This window comes from Archocentrus centrarchus, chromosome 13, assembly GCF_007364275.1.
Source record: "Archocentrus centrarchus isolate MPI-CPG fArcCen1 chromosome 13, fArcCen1, whole genome shotgun sequence".
NCBI lineage: Eukaryota > Metazoa > Chordata > Actinopteri > Cichliformes > Cichlidae > Archocentrus > Archocentrus centrarchus.
This window is the reverse complement of record NC_044358.1, coordinates 10,609,230-10,616,185: the sequence shown is the minus strand read 5'-3', so window position 1 is coordinate 10,616,185 and position 6,956 is coordinate 10,609,230. Positions and strand designations below refer to the sequence as shown.

Below are 6,956 nucleotides of genomic sequence, written 5' to 3'. Positions count from 1 at the left end.
ATGTTCACGCTTCTACCCAAAACAGGTGGTTAAATACACAACTCATTGTGCATTGAAAAACCCCTCTGAGTGCAGTGCTGGGGTTTTATTTTTTACCCAAAGAATAAAATGACAATGGACAAATGTTTAAAGGTAAATTCCAGGAAATTAATTAATAAACAGTGGATCAACCAAATAATAAACAATTAAATAATACATTAGACAGAGAGCAACAGATACCTGACTAACTTTTCAGTCTCAGTGCATCTTATCTTGGAGGTTAGGCCACAGTATGTTCAATTAAAACATCACCAATGTCACCATGTTCTGTTATTAATCTAGACAAGATTGCTCTGTAATTGAAACATCAGGACAGAAGATGTGCTTTTGCCTTTATCGCTGATGAGAGGAGTCTGGGTCATGAAAAACAGCTTGGACAAGACCCAATGATGAAGGCCAACTCACAGCACCCAGACTCTGTTTACATGTAGATAGTGGCAGTATAAAACTGTTATGTTAAGCTTAGAGCAGTGCTCTTCCTGGGGAGGGAGCCACAGGCAGCTGCTGTCTCTCCCTCAACCAGATTTGTCCACATGTGATTTCTTCTGATTTTCTAATAGATTAAATGTTATCTTTTTTAAATAAAGTGTTTCAGGTGTCTTCCTTCACAAACAAATCATGCGATCTATCAGTAGATACATCAGCCTCTTTGTCTTATGGCCAAAGGGGTTAAACATGGACATTTAAGCCCAATAAAAAGGGCTTAGATGTTAGTGCAAGTGAGGGGAACCTTTTTGAGAGACAACAAAACTTTAAAATGGCCAGATAAACAATCTGGTGAATAAATGCACTGACAAGATTAGCAACACACAAAAGGCCTGAAAGAGCACAGAAGCCCAGGAGAGTTCATGATGACAGAATTGTATCCACAGATAAGAAAAACAGCTTCTTAACATCTAACCAAGTTAAGAACAGTCTTGAGGACACAGGAGTGTCACTGTCAGTCTACATGCTGCAGGTGCTTTCATGAATGGAAATACAGAGGATATACAACAAGGTACAAACCACTTACACTTAAGACCAGGAGGGTCATTAGACTTTGCCAGAAAACCTCTAAAGAGCCAGCACAGTTCTTTAAAAAAAAAAAAAGAAAGAAAAAGCTTGGGCAGATGAAACCAAGATTAACTTGTACTACAATGTTGGGAAGAGAAAAGTGGGGAGAAAGAAACAGCTCTGTAAATAAAGTCTATCAGTTGCAACTCAAAAGAGGAAACAACATTTGGTTATGTTCATTGTTTTCTAGACTTCAGGAAGACTTGTTTTTTCATCCAAGTATTGAAAAGAGTCTTTATATTTAAAATTTATTAGTTTGTCTCATTATTTTGACCTCTGAAAATGGGGGGACTGTGTTTAAAAAAACTTTAGTTGTTAAACAGTCTTAAACAACAAAGTCTGAACTCAATCACATATTGTTTTTTTAAGTTACAATCCCCTGTGGTGGTGTACAGAGGAAAACCTATAAACATGTCTTTTTTCCCCATGATTATGAGAGCCTTCTGCATTAAATTTTAAAAATATACAGTAACGACTGGCATGTACCCCCCACCCCCCCCCCCCCCCCCCCCCCCCCCCCCACACACACACACACACACACACACACACACACACACACACACACACACTCTCTCTCTCTCTGGGAAACCTTCAAAGACGCTGAAGCTCAGTTTTCAGCTCAGTTGAGACAAACTCCACAGCACAACAGGTTGGTGATGAAATTCACAAACATGATTATTTCTGAACTAAGCTTGTTATTGAGTTAAGCTGTCTGCCTGATATGAATCTCTTCAGTATCAGCACACTTATTCATCTCCCAGTGTGTCTGATGTATAGGTTGCAAGACGTGCCAATCCAGTCCAAGTTTAAACAAATACATTTTTTACATTCCTATAACAAGAGATAACAAATAATTTATTGATGTGAACCAGTTTATTGTTGTAAATCTAAAGAACAATGATGATAAACATCACACAGGTTTCATATTTCACTCTTGCTGGCTATTTTGACACAGGACGTGTAACTTACTTATGTTTCGTTATTATTCTGACTTTGTATATTTTCATTATTGTTTCCAATGTCTTGCTGATTGTGGTTATCTGTATGAACAGAAGCTTACATGAACCTATGTACATGTTTCTGTGCAGCCTGTTTGTAAATGAGCTGTATGGTAGTACAGGGCTGTTTCCATCCCTCCTGATTCAGATCCTCTCTGACGTTCACACTGTTTCTGCTCCTCTGTGCTTGCTGCAGGTTTTCTGTGTTCACATTTATGGGGCTGTAGAATATTTGAACTTAGCTATCATGTCTTATGACAGGTACCTTGCTATCTGTTATCCTTTGCAATACAACACACGTATGACATCTAAAAAAATTGCCGTACTTACAGCTATAACATGGTTGTATCCCTGTTTTGCAATGGCTCCATTGTTATTTTTGACCTCACGTTTGCAGCTGTGTGGAAACATCATTAACAAAGTTTACTGTGACACACACTCTGTTGTCAAGCTGGCATGCTCAGACACCATTGTGATTAACATGTATGGCCTCCTTGCTACTTTCAGCATGATCTTTGGTGCCTTACTTTTATTCTTTACACCTACATGAAGATTCTGCTGGTTTGTTTTTCTGGTTCTGATCAGACCAGACAGAAAGCTGTCAGTACCTGCACACCTCACCTGGCTTCCATTTTGAACTTTTCCTTTGGCGCGAGCTTTGAAATCTTACAGAGCAGATTTAATATGAATAATGTGCCCAACATGCTGCGCATCTTTTTATCATTATATTTTCTTACATGCCAGCCGCTCTTCAATCCTGTGATGTACGGCCTGAAAATGACCAAAATCCGGAACATTTGTAAACGACTCATATTAAATGCAGAGCTTTGAAATGAAGTTTCCCCATCACTGTCCTTATTTCATGAACATTTACTGAAACATTTCAGAACATTAATCCAAACTTCTCAGCCTGTTTTAATCTGTAAATACAGGTATCCATAATGCTTATGAATAAGCTCTTGAATTGGTTGAATTGTGCATAATGTATATTACATAATTGATATCTATACTTTAGTATCTCATACTGTGAGGATGTTGGTATTTTAATAGAAGATTTTTCCACACATGTATCTGAAAAGATAACTGAATAAACTGTTACCATCATCTATGACACACATAGCTTTTGTGTATATTTGAGTTGTTATTCTTTTAGTAATTTGTTCTATGTATATAGTTCAATCTTTAAGTCCTAAAAGAGGAAAATTCTCAGTGGGATGACAGTGAGATGTGAGTGGGTATCACAGCATGAAAAATCAGATTTCTGAGGAAATCGAGTTACTGATGCTCAATAGGATTTAAAATGTTGCAAAAACGCCTCAGAAGAATTTGGACTTCCTCAGTCAGACTCTGTGAATTCAGAAGGAGGAAATTCAAGAATATCATCAACCTCCACAGGAAAACCTAACAATGAACTCCAGGCTTCAGTTGCCTAGGTAACCTTTTCATATATTTTGCTTATATATTTTCTCATCATAAGTCAATCAATGCTATTCTTAACTCCCACTGGTAGTTGTTTAAAACACTCAACTAATAGTTGAGTTTAACTTGGTACTTATTAGTCTTCAGTCTCTACATCACTGCTAGCTAGTCTCATCCTGTCTGTTCACCTCTCAACATCTACCAGGTCATCAGTGTGACTATTAGCTGCTTGTTTATTAGGTTGTTCTTTCCCCTGATTGTGTAAACATGATCCAAAGTTTTGTCTCCTTTTGTATTGCAGGAAACGTGCCATGCAAACTCATTACACACAAACTTACTTACAAACTTTGGGAGTGCTGTCTTTAAGTTTGTTTTATTAAAATCATCAGCAACAATAAATGCAGCCTCGGGGTGAGCAGTTTGCTGTTTGCCAGTGGCTGTATATAATTTGTTAGCAAGCTTAGCATTAGCACCCAGGGGATATAGGCTGCAGTTACAATGATAGAAGTGAACACTGAACCATGAGAAATTCAAGGTGAACCGAGCAGTGTCTCCCAGCGCTTTAAGTGCTCAATCAGAGTAGAAAAACACTATATAAGAACTAGTCCATTTACCATTTACCAGCAGTGACAGTCTGAGGATTCAAACTGGCATCCTTAACAATAAACAAGTTATAAACTCGTCTCTTAACTGCTAGGATTTCAAAATGTCCTGATACTGTGACTCCAAAATGAGATGAAAAGCTAATCATGATTGTGTCAGATACAGCACTTTAATGGAAACCTTGACATTATTTCTAAATCCTGATGTAAACAAGGGAGTTAAAGTCACTTAGTTCATGGGCTGTGTACAGTCCAATTTGATTAAAAATAGGCCAAATCAGTAAGGGGTCATTCACAATTATCACCATTTTCCAAATCGTACAAAGAAAAAAAAAGTGTACAAAGGAAACGATCTTTTTCATGACATGTAATTTCACCTGGTTCTTTGATAATGTAATTTTAAGGTAATAGGAAGTATTGAAAATAGATCCTGGTGTTGAAAAATTCTGTAAATCTTGGCATCAAGTATACTCTTTCCTGTCTATTAAAACATTGTATTGTTGCAATAATAAAAATCCATCCATCCATTCTCTTCTGCTTATCCTTTTCAGGGTCACAGGAGGGCTGGAGCCTATCCTAGCTGTCAGAGGGCGAGAGGCAGGGTACACCCTGTAATAAACACATATACCAATATATTAGAATTTAAAGGCTGCAATAAACTGATTTGAATTTAAATGTGAATGTGTACTGCACTGCATATATGCACAATATACATGCCACAGTGGCAATGGCGCAATTATCATTTGAATAGCCGGTCTTGTGCCAAAAAGTGATTTCTGGTATTTGAAGAGTTTCAGTCAGGTTTCAGAATTCATCACAGTACAGAAACAGCATTAGTGAAGGTTACAAATGATCTTCTTACAGCCTCTGACAGTGGACTCATCTCTGTACTTGTCCTGTTGGACCAACAGCTTTTGATACTGTTGAACATTATTCATTACTACAGAGATTAGAGCATGCCATAGATATTAAAGGTAATTCAGTGGTTTGAATCATATTTATCTAATAGACTCCAATTTGTTCATGTAAATGGGGAGTCTTCTTCACACACTAAGGTTAATTAGGGAGTTCTTGTGCTAGGACCAATTCTATTTACATTATACATGCTTCCCTTAGGCAGTATTATTAGAAAGCATTGCATCAATTTTCATTGTTATGCAGATGATACTCAGCTTTACCTATCAATGAAGCCCGATGACACACATCAATTAGTTAAACTGCAGGAATGTCTTAAAGATATTAAGGCCTGGATGACCTCTAATTTCCTGCTTCTAAATTCAGATAAAACTGAAGTTCTTGTACTCGGCCCCACAAATCTTAGAAACATGGTGTCAAACCAGATACTTACTCTGGATGGCATTACTTTGGCCTCCAGTAACACTGTGAGAAATCTTGGAGTCATTTTTGACCAGGATTTGTCCTTCAATGCACATATTAAACAAATATGTAGGACTGCTTTTTTGAATTTTACTCCTAAAATTAAAAACATCCTTCCTCAGAGTGATGCTAAAAAACTCATTCATGCATTTATTAATTCTAGGCTGGACTATTGTAATTCATTATTATCAGGCTGTCCTAAAAGCTTCCTGAAAAGCCTTCAGCTGATCCAAAATGCTGCAGCTAGAGTACTGACAGGGACTAGAAAGAGAGAGCAGATTTCTCCCATATTAGATGCCGAATTGAAATAAAATACTTCTCCTTGCATACAAGGGCTTCAATAATCAGGCCCTATCTTAAAGACCTCATAGTCCCATATCACCCCAATAGAGCACCTAGAGTTCCTAAGGTATTTAAAAGTAGAATTTAAGTCAGAGCCTTCAGCTTTCAGGCCCCTCTTCTGTGGAACCAGCTCCCAGTTTGGATTCAGGAGACAGAAACCCTCTCTATTTTTAAGATTAGGCTTAAAACTTTCCTTTTTAATAAAGCTTATAGTTACGGCTAAATCAGGTGACCCTGAAACCTCCCTTAGTTATACTGTAATAGGTCTAGGGTGCTGGGTGGGTCCCATGATGCACTGAGAGTTTCTTTTTTCACTGACCTTTATCAGTTTCTATGTGTTTATACAGCGCTCTGCATTTAATCATTAACTATTATTAATTTCTGGCTCTTTTCCACAGCATATCTTTGTCCTGTTGCCCTCCCCTCACCCCCAATGGCTCACACCAAATTATAACTGTCAAAGACTTAAAATAATTGTCTGAACTTATTTTTATATCTGATCATATCACAAGTAATAAAGACAGAGATGTTTTTCTGAAGATAAAGAAACACAATATTAACACTAGCAGCTCAAACATATTGTCATGTCCTGGGCCGTTGGCCCAGCGTTTTGTGTTAATAGTTTATTTCCTGAGTTTGTCCTCCCTGTATGTTTGTCATGTTCCCAGTGTTGTGACTTGTCTGCGTGTTCCTTGGTTATCACTTCCTGTTTTATTTTGCCAATGTGATTTCCTTGTGCTTTGTGTTTAGCTTTGCTTCCCCTGTGTAATTAGTTTCATTTGCCTCACCTGTGTTCCCTGCTGTTTCCTCTTGCCCTGATTACCCATTGTGTATTTAAGCCCTCAGTTTCATTTGTTCTCTGTCGCGTCGTTGACGTTGTGTGTCGTGTGTTTCTGTGTTCCTGTGTTCCCGGGTCCCTGCGCCTGCCCTTCGTCTCCCTGTGCCTCCCTTCCAAGGTTTTTGTATTTTTGTGTTTCCCCGGTGGAATAAACGCCCTTTTAAGTTACCCCTGGAGTCCTGCGTTTTTGCCCTTCCTTGCCCGTTTCCTCCCCGGCCATGACAGAACGACGCGACCAAACTATGGACCCCGCAGATTAAGGACCCTCTCTGAGCAAGAGAGAAGATC

The 6,956-nt window shown here is 38.3% G+C and overlaps 1 pseudogene; it reads left to right on the top strand.

Moving 5' to 3' along the window:
* Window positions 1-1,992: 1,992 nt before the first annotated feature.
* Window positions 1,993-2,921, top strand: LOC115790111 (olfactory receptor 142-like; annotated as a pseudogene).
* The last annotated feature ends 4,035 nt before the right edge of the window (window positions 2,922-6,956 follow it).